Consider the following 12,213-nt stretch of genomic DNA (forward strand, 5'->3'; position numbering starts at 1 on the left):
ATAGATGACTCGGCTGTGCTGAGCCCTAAAGTAGCACCGCCCTCTTCTGGCGAGTTTGAAGAACTGCAGTACAGCAGCTTAGCTGTTGACCCCAGGTAGATTTATTTTTTAAAAAAAATTAAACCTGGGAATTTGTAAAGGAACACAGAAGAATGACTGATTAGGGGCAGCCCCCCAAGTTTTTCTTGGGGTATTCGGGTTTGTGGGTACCTTTCAAGCCGAAACAGAAGCTGCGGAGGAAATAGTACCTACGCCCTCAGCTGTGGTATCCGGAATCAGGGAGAGCCCGTATTTTGCAACACACGAATTTCTCCTGTGGAGAAATCTGACCAAGACCGACCTTGACAAAAGTCAGAAGAAAAAAGCTGCAAATCAAGACTCAGTCCCCAGGGATCTTTTTGGAACTTCTGATTTCTCTGGGGTCAGTTTAAGTTCAGAGTTTTTCTTGGGTTTTGTATTTAGCATGTATTCTTTTATCCAAACCACCTTAGAGAACCAGGCTTTCAAGCCCAGTTTTTAACCCAGACTTTAAAATAAATGTGCAGGTCCAGTTACAGAAAGAGGAAATGGTATGGTCAAGTCAGGTTTGTTCATTGACTCGGCGTTTTTATTGGGCATTTACAGTGTGCCAGGCATGGTTCTAGGTGCTGAGAATACAGGAGTGAAAAAGACAAAAATCTCAGCCTCGTGGAGCTGATATTCTAGTGGGAGATACAGATGATTAACATATTTAAAAAACCAAACATGCAAATATGTAATTATAAACGTGGTAAATGTTTCGAAAGAGAATAACAAGGCTCTGTGAAAAAGAATAATGGGGGTAGATTTCAATTTGGGGAAGTTCACACTGAGGGCATGGTATTGAAGCTGCAATCTTCTCCCATTAGCTAAGGGTAACCTTGGGGGAGGAAAGGATAACGAGAGAAGCTAGAAGTTTCCAGAGTTACAGGGTTGGCAAAATAGAGTCATTTGTTCATTTTAGTAGATGTTTGCTCCATGGGAAGCAGCACAGCAGAGTGGTCTAGAATTGGAGTCCTGGGTTTGAATCCTGACTCTGCCTCCTTCCTTTGCCCCTTTGCCCCATCGAGTTTCCCCCTCCTTTGCCTCATCAACTTATTATAAGGATTTAATGAGACAATGGATATAAAGCACTCAGTACAGTGCCTGGCAAGTAATAAGTACTCAATAAACAGTAAATGTTATTGCTAACGGCTCTGGGAAGTCTTGTAGCTATGAAAGCTATTTAACTTGACTCAGTCTTTGCCTATAAAAACTTTTTGCTATGGAAAAATTTGTGTCCTACTATATAGTTTTGGGAAATGCAACTCCAGCCATTTGGGGTTTGGAGGGTTAATTAGACACTATTCATTGCCTTGGAGAGTTAATTAGACACTGTTCTTAGAAGAAGTACAGCCAAAACTCTCCTTAGAAGCGAGAATGGCAAGACTTCGTCTCACATATTTTAGACGTGTTATCAGGAGGGGCCAGTCCCTGGAGAAGGACATTACACTTGGTAAAGTAGATGGTCAGAGAAAAAGAGGAAGACCTTCAACGAGATGGACTGACACAGTGGCTGCAACAATGGACTCAAGCATAACGATGATTGTGAAGATGGCGCAGAACCAGGCAGTGTTTTGTTCTGCTGTTCACAGTGTAGCTATGAGTCGGAACTGACTTGACATCACCTAACGACAACAACAACATTCATTGCCTACCCCAAATCTGTCTTCCATCTTTTTCCTTGCTAATAGAACTTGATTGCGGTCAGGATTTGGCCAAAGAGCCATTGATCTCAAAGAAAGTAGGTCAGGTTTGGTGTAGAGGTGGGCACATGAGCCTCACCATCTGCCTCTGCTTTGAATGTGGAGATGTGAGGACGTACTACTTGGATCTGCGGTTGTTATCTTGGGGCCATGAGGAAAAAGTTAATAGAATCACAGAAATACCACCAGAATCTCAGTCATGTCGAGCTGCTGAACAACCCTGGAACTGCCTATTCTCAGACTCCTTGTTATGATAGAAAAATAATCCCCCATTGGTTTAAGCTGCTGCTAATGGTTTTCTGTTACCTGCAGCCCAAAGCATTCCTCACTGATCCAGGAGTCCCAGCTCTCTGTTCAGAATTAAGATCAGCCTGCTTTTCTCCATTTGTATTAATACTCCCTCGTTCACCTTGAGGACAGTCTCTGGGCATGGCACCAGGCAGCACCATACCTTCCCCGAAGCCCGTTCCCTTTGTAAAACCATGACTCACCTCAGAGTCTTCTGCTGGCCTCACACCTTCATTCCACAGCAGATTCCATAATCCATCCCTCTTTGTCTTTCTCATCTCTCCTGTCTATTTTTGTCCTCTGTGATATGCCCTGGGCCCTGGCCAGGATATGGAGATACTAGCATACCAACTCCCTTAATCCTTCAGGCCCACATATGCTCGTTCAAAGTCACCCAGGAGAATAAGGCCGACTTAGCTTTTTCTGCTTGGCTTTTCCTAGAAAAATGGAATTGGTCCTTTGTGGGCTCCAACCGCCAAACTCTCTTCTGTTCTCCTCACCATGCATGGTCCTAGAATTTTCTTTCTGTCTCAGGTCTCAGAGGACACTTTCAAAGGAGGACTATCAAATACATGGCATATATGCCATCACCCTTTATCCAGTGCCCATGGCAGACATTGCTAATCAATCATAGCACTCAATTACAGTTGGCAGTGGCGGGGGTGGGTGGGTAGGGAATGATATCCTTGACCTCTCTGACATGATTAGGTGGGAGGGGTGAGGATAAGGAATGAAATCCACATTCAACTCAAGAAGATTCTCCTGGGGTCTGTCACCCTGATGCTCTTAATCAGCCATGCCTGCCCAGAATTCAACCCTAAAAGGGGGCCCGGCTGACCTGGAGAGCTTTAGATAGGTTTGTACCCTGAGATGGCGTCGGGGTGGGTGACTTCAGCCCCTGGAAACACTTTGCGTAGGAAATTTTGTCAAGCCTATGCCACATTGCATCCCGGACTTCCTCCAGGGCCATCTTTGGACCCTGCTGAATTCAATTCCATGGAACAAGTCTATAGTGATCATCCACGATGTGCTAGGACCAAGGTCCATGGAAATATGAGCCAGCTCTGGAAGATTCTAGAAGAAGAGACATACTAACAAGATAATAAGGCAGAATGCAGTGAATGCTGCCATAGGGTATCGTTCAGGAAATGTTTATTGTGCCAGACACTGTGCCGGGTGCTGGGAGATGCAATGGTGAGCAAGATAGGCCTGGTCCCTGCCCTGCAGAGCTTCCAGTCCAATCAGGGAGTCAGAAGTTCAGCAAAGGATCAGACAAACAAATGCAAAATGCCACTGTAGCAAGTGTTAGGAAGGAAAGAGGAACCAATCCTAGGAGAGCTTAGTTTGGGAGTCAGGGAAGAATGACCAAAAAAGTTAGCCAGACCAAAGGTCCTCAAATGGGGCCAGTTCTGCCCCACCCCCCAGAAGACATGTAGCCATGTCTTAGATATCTTTGATTGTCACAACTGGGTGGCATCTAGTAGGTGGAGGTCAGGGATGCTGCTCAACATCTTACAATGCACAGGACAGTCCCACACAAAGAATGACCCGCTTCCAAACGTCAGTAGTATCGATGCTGAGAAATCTGCTGCGCAATCGAAGCCCCATGGCGCCATCTGTGCTTGGGAAGGCACGTGGGCCCGCCCCTGCAAAGCTTGAGTGCTAGCTGCAGACCTGTTGAAAGGTCTTCACCAGAGAACTTCGGGTCAGATGACTGAGTCAGGAGTGAGGCCTTTATATAGCTCCAGACCGGGGTAGTGGTGACCAGGCTGGGCTGTCACCATGCCAAGTTCTTCCACAAAGAGGATCCGACAGGCAGGCAGAGTGGCGAGAGCTGGGGGGGAGGTTGGGGCAGCAGCTGTTGGGATCTGGGTGTCACGGGGAGGAACAACACCCTTGGAACGCCAGGCATGCCACTGAGGCAGCTGGGCCCGCGGGGCGGGTGGGAGTGGGCAGGCAGGCATCTGAAGGACATTGGACACTAGTAAAATCTGGGGACTGTCTGCGTGCCTCTGTCCCCCACATAGGCAAGGCAGGTGACAAAGGTCTAAAAATACCAGGGACAAAAAGGCCACCAAACGGCTGTCTGGCTGCCTGGGGTGGTGAGAGCCCAGGCCAGGGTCCCCAAGCCCTGGAACCAGTAAGGAAAAGTACAGATGGTAGAGTCAATCTGAGTTCAAATCCCAGCTCTGCCAGTGCTAGGAGTGGAGTCTTGGGGAATGACTGCTCTTCACTGATCCTCAATTTCCTCATCTGGAAAATGGGTCTAATACTAGTACCTTCCTCATAAGGCTGTTGTGAGGATTAAGTAAGAGGATGGGTAAAGCACTTAGCAACAGTGCGTGGCACATGGGAAGTTCAAGATAAGTGGGGCAACGACCAGTAGATTTCTTTTGGGATCTCAGTTGGTGAGCTCATCGAACAGGGGCTGGGTGGTGGCCGGGGTGGGCAGGCCTGCTTCTCCCAGTCCTTACCACCAACCCCCAAGGATCCAGCACAATCTCAGCATCACCTCCAGGACCCAACACGTGCCTGCTGTAACTCAGCCAGCTCTTGTATGTCCTTTCTCCACTAGGAGGCCATCACTGAAGGCAGGAAGCAACTCCACAAATGAAACTTATCCAATGAGTACTGCAGAGCATCTGTACCCAAGATGCTCCGCGGGAGAGGCCTGAGGAGCGGGGTGGGGGCTGGAGTAGGACATGAGGCTGAAAAGGTAACCAGTAATAATCACACACCCACAAAACAGCACTCATCACGTACATACTCTGTGCCAGGCCCGGTGCTAAGCCACTTACGCGCCTTAAATGAGTTACCATGTGGACAGCCCTTGGAACAGTGCCTGGATCAGAGTGAGCACACAATAAATGTCAGGTGCTATCATTTAGTAGCACAATTATCTCCTTTTCCTTTAACGGCAATCCTCTAAGGCTGGCGCTATTGTTTCCCCCATTTGTCAACTGAGGAATCAGAAGTTTAAGGTAGTTATGTCACTTGTCCAGGATCCCACAGTCAAGGAAGTGGAGGAGCTGATCTGAAACCCAGCTTTTAATCATTCCACCATTCTGGTAGGTCTGGTCAAGAACAGAAGATTTCCCCCTGAGGTAGAGGGGAGCCACCGAGGGTTCTAGAGCATGTGCAGGTCATCAGTAGAATTGGGCATGGGGAAAGAGTTTGGGATGGGAGGATGTGAAGGGTGGGGATTGATAGGCAAGAGATGAGAGGCCCAAAACCAATCGGGAGCTACTATCCTAGGCCGAAACTGGGGCAAGATTGGGGAGAAATGGATTTGCAAGACATTATATAGGCAGAATAGATAGACTTTGTCACCAATGGGGCAGAATCAAAGATAGCTGAGGATTTGGGTCTGGGTGCCTAAGACAGTAGTGAAGTAATCAACAGGAAAAGGCTCGGGAAAATGAAGAGGAGAGAAAATAAATTCATATCTGAACATGGCATTTCTTCTATTCCTACCTCTCCGGACATGGGCACCTGGCTAGCATGCTGGAATAATAGCTAACATTTATTGAGTACTGTGTGCCTAGCAGTATCCTAGCACTTTACAAGATGAATTAACTCATTCAGACCTCACAAAGGGCCTTTGAAGTAAGGATCGCTATTATCCTCATTTCACAGATGAGGAAACCGAGGCACACATAGCTGTTGTTGCTTGCCCAAGTTGCACTCTGTACACAGTGGGTGCCAATAAGTGCTGCTGACCCATCTCCACTGGGCACAAGGCCCAATCCACCCAGCTCTGACTTTTGAAGCACTTGCTGGAGAAGCCGCCTCCCCTGCTTGGCGGCTCTCGCTGATGCCTGGGGGCCCTGACATGGGGAGATAGGCGCTATCACTTGGTGACAGAGTCCGTCAGCCACCCGGCTTTGGACTGGCAGGGCCTGGTATGCCTTTGTTCTATTGGGAGACAGCTGACTTCACCACCCGCCTTGGAAGGGACATTCTGCCCCAAGGCAAGCCGACCAGTTTGCTTCCAAATAGTAATAACAGTGAGCCTTGCCAGACTCCGCTCTAAGTATTCATCTGTTACTAGATTAACTTTTTTAATCTACTGATATTAAATATATGAACTCATCTGATCTGCTGAACAGTTTTTCTATTTTATTTTTTGTTACTGTTGAGAATCTATCTACACAGCAGAACACACAGCAAGTCAACAATTTCTACACGCACGATGCAGTGACATTGATTGCATTCTTCAAGTTGTGCAACATTCTCACCCCGCTTTTCCAAATTGTTCCTCCCCTATTTGAACAGTTTTATAAATAAAACAACATGGGATCAAGGGTTTCCTTCTTTACCCCCTTAGAACGTGGGATATAAATGCCTTAGACTTGAATTCCAGAAGCTAACAAGAAAAAAGTGCCCTGCAAAGGAAATGAATTAAAAAATGCCCCCAGCCAGGCAGGGCTGGATTAAAACCTTTGAAAACCCTGAAGACAGAAAAGATGCTGGTTCCCACCTCCTCCTGTTGAATGAAGACAAAAAAACAGTGCTCCATCGCAAAACTAGCGTAAGAACAGCCCACACAGTGCTGGGTTTGTCTGTGGTGACTATTTTGGTCCTTTATAGAAAATATACCTAATCCTTTCCAAAAAAAAGTTGTGTTTTTTTTTTTTTTTTTGTTCTTGGCATCCTTGCTTAGCTGAGGCTCTGAGCACGTATTTGGTGTGCCAGCTGCTTAAGCCACCAGCCTTGCGCTAAGCCACAGATGGAAGGCCATTAGGCCTCACTCAGTGACGGGGTTTAGGGACAGCCAGGGAAAGGTCTCCCAGGCACAGGGTGGAGTGGAAAAACCCAGGCAGGCAGTGTGTGTGTGCGTGCGTGCGTGCGTGCGTGCGTGCGTGCGCGCGCGCATTGTATCATTAATGTTAAAGAGAGTTTTCATGTGTGCATGCGTGTGTGGTACATCACTAACGCGGAAAACTTAACCCATACCATCTTCAAAGACCCGATTTCCAAACAAGGTCACATTCACAGGTACCAGGCGTTAGGACTTCAGTACGTCTTTTTGGAGGATCCAATTCAATCCATAACACGTTGGAAAGCAGATATTTTTTTTTTTCTTTCTTTCTAATTATGCTTTAGGTGAAAGTTTACAGCGCAAATTAGTTTCTCATTCAAAAATTCATACGCAAATTGTTTTGTGACATTGGTTGCAATTCCCACAATGTGTCAGCACTCTCCCCCTTCCCACCCGGGTTCCCTGTTTCCATTCTTCAGGTTTTCCTGTCCCTTCCTGCTATCTAGGCTTTGCTTGCGGGCAGGTGTTGCCCATTTGGTCTTATTTACATGATAAAACTAAGAAGCACGTTCCTCACGTGTTATTGTTTGTTTTATGGGCCTGTCTAATCTTTGGCTGAAAGGTGGACTTCGGCAGTGGCTTCAGTTCTGAGTTAGCAGAGTGTCTGGGGGCCATAGTCAAGGGGGTTCCTCCAGTCTCTGTCAGACCAGTAAGTCTGGCCTTTCGTGTGTGTGGAAAGCAGGTCTTAAAGCTTCAGAAGTCATTTTTGAGTCCCACTTGAATCTCCTTAAGGCTTTTTGGTTTTGTTTTATGGAGTGAACCAATACCTGGGCTTTGAAAAATAATGAAATCAATACACTGCTACATTTTCAAAACAGAAGATGACTGTACCATATTGCAGCTGAACCTATATTCTCGTCTTCCTCACATTTGAGGTTAATGTGTTTGTCTTCCCTTATCCAAGTGAAACTTTGCTCTTAGAACAGAGCCCAATGCATAGTAGGGTTCCAGTAAATATTTGTTTAAGTAACTAACGTCCTGTGGATTTGGGGTCAAAATTATTCTTGCCTAAATGCGCTCCTTGGAAACACTAAGAGGCAGTTCTACTCTGTCCTGTAGGGTCGCTATGAGTCAGAACGGACTCGAGGGCAATGGGTTTGGTTTTTTTTGGAAACGCAGCGTACGCCCGTAGATATTGCGTATGTCTTTTCTCCCTCCTTATCCCTTCTTTTAAAACTGTCAGCGGGTATTTTTTTTTTTTTAATTACCGTTCAGTAAAATTGACTTTTTTGGTGCACAGTTCTGTGAATTTTAACACACTTAAGTTTTATTGTTGCAATTAATATTACTCAGCTGTGGATCTGCTTCCTCCAGCTGTTCTACTCGTCTAGGTATGTGGGCTGAAGAATACTGGCCCCCAAAGACGCCCACGTCCTATTCCTTGGAACTTGTGAATATGTTACCTTACATGACAAAAGGGACTTTGCAGATGTGATAGAGTTAAGGACCCTGAGATGGGGAAATTACCCTGCATCGCCTGTGTCCTTGTAAAATGGAAAAGGAGGTGTCAGAGGCCTCTGGAGTCAGGGAATGCAAGAAGCCTCTAGAAGCTGGAAAAGGCAAGGAAATGGGTTATCTTCCAGAGCCTCCAGAAGGAACGCAACCCTACTGACCCATTTTAGATTTCTGACTTCTGGAACTGCAAAATAATAAATCTGTGTTGTTTTAAACCACTGAATTTGTGGTAATTTGTTGCAGTGGCAGTAGGAACCTAATACCCTAGATTTGTTTTCTGATTATTCTAGAAGTTTTGATTTGATTGCTCTGTGCAGTGTTCCTCTCTCTGGCTTCTGAGCCCTTCAGGTGGGCACTTATTTTTTGCTTCGGTACAATGGGGCACAGGTCTGGTTGCCAGAAACTTCTTAGCTGTAGGAATCCTGCAGGCAGTAGAAAATAGATGATTTCACGCCCTGGGGGCCTGTGGTTGATAAGCAAGATGTCTGCCCCTCGGGAAGCCCCTGGGGAAGTGTTTTAGCCACTCAGCCTCGAAGGCAGAGAAGCCCCAGGCCACCCACTGCTCCCACTCACCTGCTGCACTCTCTCAAGGCTGATGCCGAAATGGCCGCATGAAGTCCACAGGCGCTGCCGAGTCGATTCCAACTCATGGTGACCCCTATGTGTGTCAGAGTAGAACTATGTTCCATAGGTTTTCAATGACTGATTTTTCCAAGGCAGATCACCAGGCCCTTCTTCCGAGGTGCCTCTGGGTAGACTCAAACATTCAACTTTCTAGTCAGCAACCAAACATGTTAACTGTCTGCACCACCTTATGGAGATGTGTGCTATTATCATCTCTGTTTTCCAGATGAAGAAATTGAGGCCCTGAGACGTTTCGTGACCTGCTTGAGACCCCACTTCTTGTTATCGAGCCAGTACTCTACTCCTAGAATCCCCTCCCCAAGTCCCAGTGAAACAAAATGTCTCCTCAGAAGGCCCAGCAGCTACGGGTGCCCTTCAGGGACACACTTATTCACCCCGCCGCCTCTGCGGGGCCTGGGCCCGTCCTAAACCCTGAACACATCACCAGGGACTCCCCTCTACCCCGTGCATTCTCCACATTCACTGTGGCTGCAACAACCTTTTCACTTGGCCATTTCTAGCTACTGACTGCTCCCAAAAGGGTTTTAACGAAAATCCATGACGTGCCTATTAGCTGGGAAAACATTTATTCTGGTGTTGTCAGAGAATCTTGGGCAGAAAGGCTCCTCTTGGCTTGTGTGGATGTGCACGTGAGCACATGAGTATGTGTGTGTGCTGTGTGTGTGAGCCCATGTGTGCACCTGTAGATGTGCGTGTATGCATGTGTCCACGTGTACACGTGTGGATGCGCACGGATGTGTGTATGTGTATACACATTTGGGTGCATGTACAAGAAAGCACATCTTTTTGTTTTCTTTTGAAAGCAGAGTTTTTGTTATTAAAGATTCCGTGATGAGAGGCTCCTGACTGATTCTGACCCACCTATGACTCATCACCAGCTGTTGCCATTGAGTGGACTCCAACTCATGGCCACCCCACATGTGTCAGAGTAGAAGTGTGCTCCATAGGGTTTCAGTGGCTGATTTTTTGGAATAGGTCACCAGGCCTTTCTTCCAAGGTGCCTCTGGGTGGACTTGAACAACCAAATTTTGGTTAGCAGCCGAGCACGTTAATATGTATATAATATGGAGAGATCTCTCTGACTATTCATCTATCTATCCATCCATCGTATCGGTCCTATTTCTGTGGAGAACCCTAACTGATACGTTTCAAAAACCAAACCAAACCCGTTGCAGTAAACACAATTCCAACTCACAGCAACCTTATAGGATAGAGTAGAACTGCCTCATAGGGTTTTCAAAGAGCAGCTGGTGGATTCAAACTGCCCACCTTCTGGTTAGTAGCTGAGCTCGTAACCACTGTACCACCAGGGCTCTGTACAGTATGTCAGGAAGGGCTAAATGCTATGAAGAAAATCGAAACTGAGAAGGGAGCTTCGGAGGGAAGGGGGTGAGAGGCTGCTTTAAATAGGGGAGACAAGAGGCCTCACTACAGAGGCATTTGAGCAAAGACCTGAAGGAGGTGAGGGAAGGAGCGTGCAGATATCTGCTGGGAAAGTATTCCAAGCAGAGGGGACTGCAGGTGCAAAGGCCCTGAGGTAGGACCCCTGCCTGAAGATGTTAGAGAACATTAACATCCTCCTCTCCCTGCCATTTTCTGTCTCAAAATTGACAAGCACAAGTGTCACTCCGCCTCAGGGCTGCAGAAAGCCTGCAGCATCTCTCCCTGTGACCCGGCAGCCGTCTCTTTAACCTTGAGTGCCTTTTTGGGTCTCACGTGTCAGCCAGCGACAAGTGAGCTGCCGTTATTTCAGAAGAACGGCATGGGGTGGGGGTGGGGGCCTTAGGTGGTGTCTGCCTCACCTATTACTGCCAAAAGTGGTCATGGGGTTATTTTTAAACATGGGGAGGAAGTATTTATTGTTTCTGGGCGGAGGAGAGCCAGGCAGCGGGTGGAATTCTTCTAGAGGAACAGTGTTGAGGCAGCTCTGTCACTGTTCTCTCCACCATGGTGAGTAGCTGAGTAGCCAGGGCTCTGGAGCCAGTGATGCTGGAGAGACAGGGCGCCACCTGCATGCAAGGGCTAGGAGGGGAGAGGGAGAGGATGCCTGCCAGGGACTGGACCCCAGACCCTTGTGGGGAAAACACAGCTAGCTGCGTGTGCCCAGAGGAACCCCAATCAATGCCCCGATAGGCCACAAAGGAACAGCAGCCCCGGGGACTCGCAGAAACAAAATAAGAGAGTTGGCTTTTTCATGGCTTGTCTACTGACCTCTCACGGAATCAATAACTCCCAGGGCTTGCAAAATGGGATTGAGCGCTTTTAAGGATCAAATTGTAATTCTTTGCTCTTGTTCAGGCAGCTGGGGAAAAGAAGCTTTTTGTGTTCACCTTTTGAACTTGCCAATTTAAAATCTTTCTTCTTGTGTCGTTTTGGTTGGGTGCCCTACTCCCCCAAACCAAGCAGCCCCCCAAATCAGGGTCACCATCGAAAAGAGATTAGGGGCACAAACTCCAGAGTCACACTGCCCAGGTTCAACTCCGGCTCTGCCTTTGCGAGGCTGTGTGACTTTGGGCAAGTGACTTAACCTCTCTGAGTGTCAGTTACCACTTCTTAAAATGAAGTCGGTAATAACAGCATCTACTTGACAGAGCCGGTGTGAGGATTAAATGAAACAATGTATGTAAAGTACTTAGAACACTGAGCATTGTGTGCTTGCATACGTTATGTGGTATTATTTAAAGCCAGAGAAACAAGAGATGGTGAAAGATGTCCGCTTGCTCTTCTCTGCGCTGTTCACACGATGCGAAGACAGTACAGTCAGAGAGGAGATTTCACGGCTGTTTGGATCAAGGGAATGTTGGGGCAGGGAGCAGTTGGGTTTTAACTCCCTGAAAACTGTCATTTTGTGTCCGCATTCTTCACGGTCCAGGGAGCCTGACTTTTTCTTTTCCCCGAATCAATTCACCTTCTGTGCATTACTGAGGTTTTTGTGAAAAACCATCAGGATGAAAGCAGCTGGTTCCTGCCCAGGCTGATCTTTAAGTGCGGCCTCCATCCCTGGAGACAAACAACCTCCACTGTCTCCTGGTCTGCAGAGGAGCCGCAGCAAGACCCACAACATCTTAAGGTTCACCAGAGCCAGGTTGCTCTGGGGAAACTTTAGTTTTTGTGCTTTTATCCCTCCAGCGTCCCCCTTTGGGGTATGAGCGCAGGTATCGTATCCCTATTTCACAGATGAGCAGCTGAGACCTTGAGACATGCACAAACTTGCCCGACCCAGTCTTCTCATTCCCGGCC

The sequence above is a fragment of the Trichechus manatus genome, unplaced genomic scaffold, assembly GCF_000243295.1.
Source record: "Trichechus manatus latirostris isolate Lorelei unplaced genomic scaffold, TriManLat1.0 scaffold00061, whole genome shotgun sequence".
NCBI lineage: Eukaryota > Metazoa > Chordata > Mammalia > Sirenia > Trichechidae > Trichechus > Trichechus manatus.